This window comes from Geospiza fortis, unplaced genomic scaffold, assembly GCF_000277835.1.
Source record: "Geospiza fortis unplaced genomic scaffold, GeoFor_1.0 scaffold41, whole genome shotgun sequence".
Lineage (NCBI taxonomy): Eukaryota > Metazoa > Chordata > Aves > Passeriformes > Thraupidae > Geospiza > Geospiza fortis.
Window position 1 is genome coordinate 3,215,829 of NW_005054299.1, and position 11,704 is coordinate 3,227,532.

General features: G+C 40.5%; 2 protein-coding genes across 2 annotated transcripts in view; one reads left to right on the forward strand and one right to left on the reverse strand.

The window, feature by feature from the left end:
• CENPF (centromere protein F) overlaps window positions 1-576 on the reverse strand; it is a 47,819-nt gene extending 47,243 nt beyond the window's left edge. The window contains exon 1 of the mRNA XM_031060974.1: window positions 465-576. The gene's annotated coding sequence lies outside the window, so the exon portion shown is untranslated. The remainder of the gene's footprint in view (window positions 1-464) is intronic.
• Window positions 1-11,704, forward strand: part of PTPN14 (protein tyrosine phosphatase non-receptor type 14) — a 107,656-nt gene continuing 95,952 nt past the window's right edge. The window contains 1 exon segment of the mRNA XM_005416158.2: window positions 1-46. The gene's annotated coding sequence lies outside the window, so the exon portion shown is untranslated.

Sequence of the window (11,704 nt, forward strand, 5' to 3'; positions counted from 1 at the left end):
CAGCCGCGGGCGCGCACAAAGCCGGAGCCGCCGCGCTGCCCAGCAGGTAAGGAGCCAACGCCGCCGAGTTCGCTCGAGTTCGGGCGCGTCCCCGCGCAGACTTTGAAAGAGCCCGAGCAGCGCCTCGCACTCGCCGTGTGCGGTCGGCAGCGTTCGCGTGGGGCTGGCTGTGCGCGGCAGCGGGCTAGCACAGCTCCGCCGGGGGTGCGCCGCTGTCTGTGAGCCTCCAAAATAGCCATGCTGGGGTTACAAATGCCAGTCGGTGACCTGCGATAAGCGAGCCTTGGACGGTCCGTCCAGCCCGTGAATTTAATCTGTTAGACACTCAGATAACACGGCATTTGTCTAGTCAAGAGGTATTTGTAAATAGCGAGGATCGGCTATTTACAGGGCTCCGTGCTGGGCTGCCTCTATTTACATCGCGGCATGCCCGTGTCTGCCTTCCCCTCCGCCCGGGGCTTTACCTTGCTCTTTGTTAGTTACAGTCAAGCCTAAACTGGCCGTCTTCGGCAAGTCTGTAACTCTGCCGAGTGCTGCAGCAAAGATCGCAGCGAGGCACAGAAGAGTGACATCTGCTCTCGTTTCTGATGTGGCAAAGTCGATGAATCGTTAAGATCTCAAACCAGCTCACTTTATTGGGGTGTATTTGGGACGAGCGTTGCATAATGTATGTGTGGTATGTGGATATGATGTGTGTTGGAGCTTTCCTTTCGAGTATGTTTTATCTCTCTGATTCGCATGAAATATTCATATGTTTCCATTATAAGCAACTCTTTGGTTGTTTGTAGCTTTAACAAGGTGGGAACAATGACCCGTAAAAGGCTCAGATTCGATATGTTGTTGCCCAAGAAGTTTTCTGGGATTTTTGGCACATAGCCTGAAACCATAGAAGAAATGCTTTTACCAGAAGTCAGTTATTTTTTCTTTAAACTTTATGCAGATAATTGCTACGGGGTTTGCTTATTCCAAAAACACTGTTACATGCTGCAGTTCTTCAGAGTTTGGAAAAATATACAAAAAAAAGCCCCCCAAATTAAAAAAAAACCCCCCCCCCCCCCAAATCACAAGTCACCACGTGCCAACTTCCATATTATGAGAGGAGATAGCTCTTTTTGAGGAGAGATGTGAGGGGAGGCAGTCCCAGCAGAGACTTGTTCTCGTTATCCAGCTGAGAATGTCCCATCAAATACAAGTGACAAAATACAGATTAAACAGCTTTTGCTCTCTGGGGGTTTTATTGCTGACATCTAGTAGTTGTTACATGGTATAAAATAGAGCGTGTGTTGACATTATAGTAATGCCAATAAGCTTTAGGACCTGTTCTGTTACTGGCACTACTTGAACTCTTTTTGGTAACTCTTTAGAAGGCTGTGCCAGAGATGCTTACAGGCAGAGGGCACTTGTGTATATCTCAAGGGTCATGATACAAAACTTGGGAGCTTTGCAAACTTAAGCGCTGAAGAACAGCCCATCAGCTAAAAGATAGTCCCTAAAATCTGTGGCAGAGCTTGTGGGCCATCAATTCTGCCAGTGCATTTATGTGTGAGAAGCTGTATAAAGTACATCTGCCTTGATGCATCCTCAAGGAATCCAGTGGTGCATACCAAGGCCAGAGCGAGGGCTGCTGGGCTGATCTCTATAGTGAGCAATAAGAGCTTTTGTATGTACATTATATTTAGAGTTTTACACCTGCCTTTTAAATGTTTCTGTAATAGTAGCAGAAGTAGCTTTGGTGCAGTGTTGTTCATGAGGGTTAATTAGCAACCAGTGTTAGTACTAATGACTGACTTTTCTCCTGGTCATTCTTGTCCAGCAGAAGCCCATGAGTCAGTTATTGTAACTTAGGTATGGAATGGCTTTCTATGAAATGCATCTACTCTTGTGCATTTAGCAAATTGCTTTGGCCAGTTGCCAGTTGCTTTGGCTCCTCCAATCATGGAGAAAGTATTTTACATATACACACACAGAGTTGTGTGCATAGTTCTGATAACTCTAAGGCTTCCTTTTTCTATGTTTATAGCACTGAGCCAATCTGCTGCTCTTCGTTCTGTTTCTCATCATATGCAGTGAGGCTATGTTTGATTAATTGTTACTTAAGTAGCTCATTTTAATATGGATTTACGTTTAGCATAGGTGTATGCAGTATGAAAAGTGTACTTGAACTCCATCTCCTCAGCTGGAAGCAAATCCTCTGTTGCAAGGGTTTGTCCACTGAGGGGGAAATGTATAAATTGCTGGTAGTGTACAACAGGTACAAAGTTTTCAGCAGGCAGTGCTGCTCAGCAGCATATACATCCTAGTCCTGCAAAGACCCACCCATGTGTTTCAATTTACCTTGCCTTTCAAATGCCTTTGAAACCATGGGATTTCTTTTATATAAGTAATAATAAAGGTGTATACAAGTCACTGCAGGAGCCAGGCTATAATACTTAGTATGCAGTGTATTTGTGCGTGTGTATTCAGCTCAGTTGTAAGAAGATTTCAGTAAAGGCCCAATTTTTATGCTGAGCAGATGCCATAGATATTTTTTTATATCTAATTCTACTGTGAAGTACAGCATACCTTCACCTATTATGCTTTGTGGAGTTCCATTGGACAAGACCTGATCTTTGAAAATAAAGCAGTACCGTGTAGATTTTCCTCCTGTGAGGAGGCAGTATGGTGCAAGATTGTCCATGAGCTTCTCTGAAGTTTTATGTGAAAAAGTCAGGTTTCTTTTTTAAAATCTACTGGTTTTCTATTCAGAGACTTCATGAAAACTGCTGCATCCACCTATGAAATTGTTAAAAATATATATTAAAAAGCAAGAATTAAAGAGTAGTTCCTAAAGGAATGGAGGTAGACCAGAGCTCAAGTCCATGTTTGTGGTAAAAATATGATTTTGGTTTCATTATCTAACCCCTATCCTCCTGTGCCTGGTGCGGGGGACCTTAAAACTCACTGGGCTGGTGCAGCTTCTGCTGGCAGTGCTGGATTCAGTCCATGTCCAGAGCAAGTGTAGCCTGTCCCATGGGGTGCCCTTGCTCTCCTTAAAGCCTTTTGCTCTGCTGTGCACGTGGAGCTGAAGAGGTGATAAGTGAGGAGACATGTCACACCCTCTGAAGGAACAGGGCTCCTCACCAATGTGGAGATAGCCCCAGGAGAAGGAACTGCAGTCCATGACTCTTCCCCCTTCCTGTGGGCTCTCAGCAGGACTGAGGAGAAATCAGGAATGTAAAAGGAATTAAGGACACTAAATTATGGTGCAGCACAAAATATGTAAAAAGAAGTGCATATTTGTTCTAAAATGTATTTCCTACCTTACCATGGCTGTCCTAATAAGCTGTTGAACATGTTATTGTCAGCTATATGTGAATACCTGAGTGACTGTAAATTTAGCTAACATTAAGAAGGTTTTCTGACCAAAGGACTTTTCTGGAGAATGTTGAGTATATGACATAATGGATGCCTGCTGGCTTGGGAAGAAGAGAATGCTGACCCCTCTGATGTTTTGTAGCCATTGGGACAGTCCTATTTTCTGCTCATGTAAAGAGTTTAGGTACCAAGCTTTGCTCAACACCAAGCATGTCTTCTGGAAACTGCAACTCTTCTTTCTAGTTCTCACTCAGTCTACCTGTCCTTATGACTAAGAATACTTTTTTATTTTGTCAGTAACAATGTAAACCTAAAATTACATTATGTGATGTATAAACACCTCTGAAAAGAGGGTGGTACACATGCATGTTGGTGATCTAATAAATTAGATGAATGATGGTGTGCCAAAACTTGCTAATGAGGCAAAAGTATTTGGATTAGGCAAGATTGAAGAAGACTGAGAAATTGTAAAGGGAATCCAAGAAAGCTGGGTGAAAGGGAAGCATAGCAGATGATGTTGATAAATTCAAGAATATGCATGTAAGACGGAATAATCAAATTACTTGCTCACGTTACTGGATTGTAAATTAACTATATTTATTAAGGTGGAGAGGAAGATTTCAACAATGTTTTATTTGAACTTGTGCGCCTTCTTAATGCTTAGTGCTGGGCAGAAGAAAAATGCCACAGCTGTTTTGCAATATTGTGTTAATGACACAAAGGATGTTATTAAACTGGTGCTCAAATTCACCTAGAATAATCAGTTTGTGGTCTCCAATCACAGGAGAGTGATTGAAAAATATTCATATGATGTTGAACAGAAAATATTAATGTAGGACTGTTTCAAGGGGGTCAGTTAGAGGAGGTAGGATGTATATGTGCAAAATAGTGCTTGACCATTACCGTTTGATACAATGACTTGTTACAGGTCAAAGTAACAGTTTGAAAGACAAAGTGTATAATACTTCTAAATCACCATTTCCGGTGTATATGCCACCAAAGGAGATCATATAAACCAAAGCCTGTTAGGATGGACAAGATAAGTGTTCCTAGGGACAGGAAGAACAGTCACAGCTACAACGAAGGGATGTTAACTGGCCCTAGGATGTAAATCAGCCCTATCTGACAGGGACTGAGAAATTTCTCTTAGGACAGATGATGCTATATGTGCCTGTTGTGATATTTTGCATGTTTTTTACAGGGTAAGCTGCTCTTAGAAGAAGGGTATTGGGCTGATGTTTAGACACACTATAGTAGTTTCTCTTTTGTACTGTGAATGATGCTGATGCTAATTACATATTCGTGCAGGGAGAATTGAAAGATTAATTTTTTTTATATGCTTATGTTTCATGGAAAGCGTGTCTTAGACTTTAAGTCTTAAACACATCAAGTTTGATGTTTTTAACTTCAGATGTGCTCTGCTATGGCCTGGGTTGGCATAGAGAAGGACAGAAGTGATGGTTAGGCTTCATTTAAAAGACAGATAGCATTGCTATCTGTTATTAGTCAGTTTGGTTATGATTTCTAGTATGTTTCCTGATAGAGGGTGTTTTAAAATTTGGGTAGTTAATATACTTTTGATTTCTGTATCAGAATGATAGTTTTGTGGCTGTAAGAAGCACAAGGACTGGTTTATGGAGGTAACTACATCTCTTGCAGCTTAGTGGGTGTTTCAAAGAAAATATTGTCAAAGCACACCATGGTATACTTGATTCTTTCAGGTCTGTCAGCTGGGGGAAAGACTGATTTAGTAGCCGGCATTGTGATTGATCTAACAGTCAACACCTCATTAACAGATTGTGTATGTAGTGTATAACATAGTCAAGAGTTGTCTGTAGAAGTTTCAGGAAACAATGCTATAGCTTAAAAAATAAGAAGCCAGGACTTGTGCAACTTTTAGGTGGTCTAACCAGCCAGAATGAGCTGTCTTACAGCCTGCCTGCCTTGCAGCTATCTGCAAAATAAAATGTGGACTGACTTTGCCTTCCCCATGGAAAAGGCTGAAGGTGTGTGAAGGGGAGCCTCACACTGCTTTTTGAACTTAGAAAATAAAGTTTATGGGAAGACTGTCATTTGTAAAGGTGCATAAAAGTGATGCTCTGTCCTGGGACATTCTTTGGCCATTGGGCTGGATTCAAAGCATATCTCTCTGAAGGACAGAGGGTAGGGCCTTAGCCCAGGAGAAGTTGGCAGTGTAAGAGAAGCAGGAGGTTACCAGTAGTTGTTTTAACTTGTGTTTGTGAAATTCTTTCTTGTTTTTACAACTGAGAAAATAGTTTGCATTCCTAAGGTTTTTGAGATTAGCTCTTATCATGGAACTCCCTCTTTTGAGAGGAGGCATTCACTACCTTGTAGATAAAATGCCTTCAGGTTTTTATTGGTGATGATAATTGAGCCAGGTTTTTGGACAAGCCTGGGCAAAATCAGGGGACTTTGCCAATCAGAGATTCAACAGATAGAAGCCAGATCCTGTTTTTGATGTCTGTCGCTGGTGCCATTTTGATTTTGACCTCTTCACACAGGACTTCCATTTGTCCTTTCAGTGCAAAGTGTGTCTTGTTGGTGGTGGAAACCCTGCATTTTCTTGGTATGTGATATGCAGTGCTTATCTCAGGTGCTTTGAAAGGGAGACAGTGTGTGAAGGAATTTCTACACAAAACATTGTGCCTGTTGTTTACCAGAACAGAGGGAGAGGAGAGGGGAAGGCAATGTATTTAGGCTGAATTTGCCTTGTGATGAGGTGGAGTGAAACTTCTGATGCCTTCAGATGGATCAAGCCTTGGAAGTCCTACCTCAAACACAGAAAAGAGGCATTTCAGGGGCAATCTGACATCTCCATTGAGAGGTTTGCAAAATGCCCCATATGAACAGACCTGCCTCAGGAAGAAAAACCCTGATGAGCTTTAGGGGTGGGAATTTATTTGAAAGATTATGGAAAACGGGCATCTGAAATGATAATATTTTTTCTTTTATTTTTCTTGTTTTTCCTAGTTTGGCATACTTTTAAGAGCTACTGAGTGTAATTGATGTCTATTTACATTCCTTATAGTGTTGTGAAGATTCAGCCTGTTTAGGAAGATGCTTTGGTCAGCTTAGCAGATAAGGAAATCGTCTGCTAATTGAAGGGGGTGGCTGGTGTAGTCTACTGCTGGTAGACAGAAATATTTATTGACAGATCTTCAGAGCTCCCTCAGTTTCAGAATGTAGGGTGGACAGGGCAAGTTTCTGCTTGTGAATAAAACAACTCAGGTAGATGTATTTGAGTAAAGTTCCTGTGATTCCTTCCACCTCTGCCAAGACTGTTCTGTGGGAATCTGTGACAGCAGAGGAAGCTGAATCACAGTATTGATGTGCTGCTGTTCCCCACTTTGTCGTGGTTGACAGTAAGAGGGTTTTTTTGCAAGTTCTCTTCCATGTATCCATGTTCCCCTTTTTAGCTTGGTGCCCCAAAAAACATCAGTGCAGAGCCGGAAATTTTGTTTGTAGAACAGAACTGAAATATTGCAGGAGAGCATTTTTGAGGTGAGATAACATTTAACATCCAAATGGTAAGTATGTTGATTGCTAGCAATTTCACTTCCATTTTTAAAATATCTTTCTTTCTGACAAGGGGGAAATAAAAGCTGCCATTTAAAGATGAATGTTATTTTAAATTTTTGTATATTTTAGGGCTTTTGCTATGCAGTTTGATGTTGCATGCTGCTAAACATTATCTATAAAGTGTTTAAATATAATGTTGTATATATGGAGAAATACATCTCAATTTATAAGTCATGCTTTTGCATTCCTTGCTGTATTGTAGAATGTACTGGGAAGTTTACAAATAGGAAAAGACAAAATACATGTTTTGAATTATATCCTAAGGAAGAGAAGAATTCATTTGGTGCAATAGGCAAATGGTGTGTTGGGGAATGCTGGCCTGTATTCTTAAGGATTTTGGTTTCTTTGGTCATAGTCTGCCCTCTGAAGCTGGTTCACCTCTTGAAAGCTTTTCTGGTTTCTGCATTTGATTAGGAAATTGCCATGTGCATTTGAATATGCAAATTCAGAAATGCAGATTTTTGCTTCAGTAATTGAGACAGTTGTTTTAGAAGAAAATTACTGATACCACCTCAGGACTTGCTTGACTTTGTGAAGTGATGAGCATTTCTCTGAAGCTGGAATGAAAAGCAGCACCTGTAAGGAGAATGCAGTAGTGGGGGCAGGAGATCTCTGCTAGCTGTGTTAGTTTTGCTCTAGCTGCTCTTGTTCCTTGCTGCTGATGTAGTACCCTAAAACAGTTGGTCACAGAACAGCTCTGAGTTCTTGTAGTGTACATTTGCATATAACTTTTCACTACTGAAAGGGTAAATTATTACTGTGGCTAGGTTGAGCTTTCAAAACCTTATCTAACGATGGCCCAGTTGTCTCTTTTGATTTACAAATGGGTTTATCCGGAGAGACTGATGTAGTCATGCAGTTTTTCCTTGAACCTGACTCAGGTATGAAGACTGCCACCCATGCACTAATTAATCTGTCAAAACATCTGACAAGGGGTGGGTGCACATTGGAGACAATTAGTCATTTTGTCTATTAGTTAATAATGTCAACTTTAGTTGATGTTATATAAGGTTTCTTACCTACCTTTGTAATTTCATCTTGTGTTACAGTAGAAGTTTGTTAACACGTGGCTCAACTTCCATGTTAGCTTTGTGTGGCCAGTGTCCTTTGCATGTAGCATACAGCTGTGAAATTCTGCATTTCCTACCCCCATGCATTCAACAATACACTGCAATGCTCATGACTGGCTGGACTATAAGCTGGTGATAATAAAGTCCTCTGCATGTAAATGTGTTCAATAAGAGGGGCATTCAGCTAACTTCAGGTAACGTTGTCCGCTGTTAAATGTCACTTAATTTTGCTTTCTCTGCTCTCTTTAATAGTAAAGAGATTTATAAAGTAATTAATTTTTTTACTTGAGATGGAATCAGAGCAAGCTCATTTGTCAGTCTCTTTGTATTTTATGTTTCAATCAAAGAGAGCAACAGAGGATGGGACAATGACAGTGAAGGATATCCTCCATTATTCCAATAGTTTCTTATGATGAAGAAGACAGGTTAGAGCATGTTTATCTCAAGAAGGCTTTTTACCACAACCTGAGTGCCCCGTGGCAGTGGTTTTGAAAGCAGAACGTGTTCATTTTGTTGAGTGCCTTTTGCAAAGGTTAAGATATGTGAATGAAAATAACATTTAAAACTTACATGTTGGAAAGGACCCTTTGGTAATACAGTTAATAAAATAATTTTATAAGTTCAAGGCAGAATCTAGATTGTTTATTAGGAAAACTTCCCAATAATAAGCTCTATGATTTGTAGTATTGGTTTCTTAGGAATAGCTCTGTTGTGGGAACTGTCTTAAAATAAGACTTAACAGTCCACTGAAGCATTCACTGAAGAGTCAGTGTCTTTGTCAGAAAAATGGACAAGGTTCTGGCTTTGCAATCAAAGAGGTCACTTTCTGCATAGTGGTTTGAAATAATAAAGTAGTTTTTAATTTAAAAACCTGTGATATTAGCTCAAGTAATTATTATTTTTTGCCATTCTTTTAGAAATAAAGATGAATTGGGTTACTGACCTTGGGGAAAAAAATCAAGGGTTTTTGGTTGTTTTGTGAGGTTTTTTTTTGCTTAAGTATTGGAATCCGTTTTTTAGCAAAGGATCTGGTAAAATGGTTGTATAAAACCAATCCAGAAATCTTTAAGTAAGAACTTTTGGCAGTGCAGTGTTTTGGGGCCTTTGTGAGCAAAGTGACCTCCTTTGCAGTACTTCATACCTTCATACCTGTACTTTGCTAGACACATTTGCTTTATCCTGAGGCATTTGACAGACCATGCATTCATCCACCCGTGTATGTTCCTGCCCTGCCTGTGGCTGTCTTGAGGTGTGATGTCCAGGAATGTTTCACATTGACCACGCTGGGTGCTTTGTACACCACGTTCCGTCAGCATCATTCGACCTGCTCTCTGCAACATACTCCAAGCAACGTCCTAAATGCCTCTCACAGAGAGCCAGCATGGATAGGGACTGTTTGGGTGATGACTGTGATGACTTAAATGTAGATTTCCTTCACTGTTATCTCAGTGAAGTTATACTGGTATGTGTGGTGATTTCTGTGTACAGCGCTCAAACCTAAAAGAATTTAATCAGGGTAACAAATAGGGCTGATAGGGCTGGGTATCAAGTGCTAACTGCACAGAAAGGGGCTCTGCACCCAACAGTGCAGAATCTGTTCTGGATGATGTTGTTAGTGATGGGTGTTTTGTTAAGTCTTTATGTGATGATTCCTCTACCCATTAGGAAAAGAGATGGAGGAGAGCTTGAAATGTTTGTGGGGTTTTTCTAGTTTTGTTTGGTTTTAAAACATATCTCATCCCCATAATGGTAGAGATATATAGGAAAGGTAAATGAAGTTTATAAAATAACAAAGGTATATGGCTTTTAAGAGTAGTTCTGTCTGCAGATGAAGACCATTAATCCGTAGTCTCCCAGGTGTGATTTGCTTTATTATGGACTGTGAACTATTGTGCTGCAAGCTGCCTATCCCCAAAACCGTTGTACCATTGTGCTCTGGATAAGTGGAGTCTAGACATGACCATGAGCTTTACCTCTGCAGTTTGTATCTCTCAGAAGTTAGAAATGTTTTTAGGACACTTTGAAATACTGGAATCAATTATGTTATTTCATTGTAGCAAGCCTTTAAAGACTATGTGTCAAATCTTTCATATTTTCAGTGTTTTCTATACTTTTATATCTTCTTGACTTAAGGAATATGGCAGTAAGTGGTGGTTTTGAAGATTTGGTGGAATGTTGAGCAAAGATGTTATTAAGTGTGTGGAAGCAGTTTGTGTACTAAGTTTGTTCAAACATAGATGCCTTAGCTCATGAACAGTGAGAACTCTACAAGGACAAAGTGCAAGGTCAGAGGAAATTAAACACAAAGAATGCCTCATTGCCATGTCTGCTGAGACTGAGCACTGATTACACTATCCTTGTCCTGCCAGGATCATGATGATGACAACTGTGTCTTATGTCCTTTGACCAGAATCATAGAATGTCCTGAGTTGCAAGGGACCCACAAGGATCATGGAGTGCAGCTCCTGTCCCTGCACAGGATGAGATCCAGAATTACACCATGTGTCTGAGAATGTTGTCCAAACACATCTTAAATTGTCAGTTTCAGTAGATTACAAAGCAGAGATAACTGAGACTTTGTTAGGTTAAATTCAGCCCTCTTTGGGTGGAGGAGCAGCATAATTAGACAGAAGGGGCTCCGAGTCTTGTGCGAGAGGAGGCTCTACAATACACATGGCTTCTAAGATTCAGAAAGTGAAGTGTTGCAGTTGGGTACCTCCTGGCACTGTAGGACACCTCACATTGCTTTGTTATGTGCCAGGAGTGCGGAAAATTACAGCTCAGTTATTCAAGACTGTAGTAAATCTGGTTAATACCTCATACCTCTGACACATCTGTCAGTGTGGTATCATAATTATTTACCTTGGCACTGTAAGCTCCAGGCAGGAAGTCCAGTTGGTGAGCACTACATCCCCAAGCCTCCAGCGTGGGCTTGCCAGCCCTGCTGCCACTGGCACAGCTGGCATCCCTGCTTACCTAACCAGGGATTTGTGTGAGCAGAGGTTTGCAGGATCAGGACACCCGTTTGCAACAGGAAATTGCACTTCCAAAGGTGAGTGTGTGAAAGGGATCAGTAACTCCTGACAGCTTGTACCAAAGTAAATTCTGTTGGAGGCTATTACCTGCCAAGTAGGGGGGTGTGATTTTATTTGAAAACAAGAGGCTGTAGCAGTAAGTCTGTGCTTACCCCAAGTTCCTTTCACACACTTTTTAGCTTCGTCTGGGAATAAGTAAACACCTAAAATAATCTCTGGTTTTGTCATCTCTTTGGTAGCGTGCTTGCTTCCTGTATTATGGAAGTTATCATTAGATTAGCTGTGTTTAAGCTTCCTGTCTCACCAGGGTTTTTTCCATTATTTTTACAATCTCTTTCAGGAATACCAGTATCATGTTTCTGTAATAAAGGTTTCACTTAAATTATGCGTTGGGGTTTTTTCCCTGTTGTTTTTTAAAATTTTTTCTCTATCCACTTTCCTTACTTTGTCTGAAATATCTTTTCAACTCTGATACTTAACCAGGTTTGTTTTTTTGTTTGTTTTTTTTTTTTTAATAATTTAATGTCAGATGCTATTGTAATAACATGCAGGCCAAGAAAGCATAATAAAACTTCTGTCTGCAATTGGTGTGCTTACATAAATGTTAGAAAAAGCTCAACCACGTGTTTAGATGTATTGCTACTT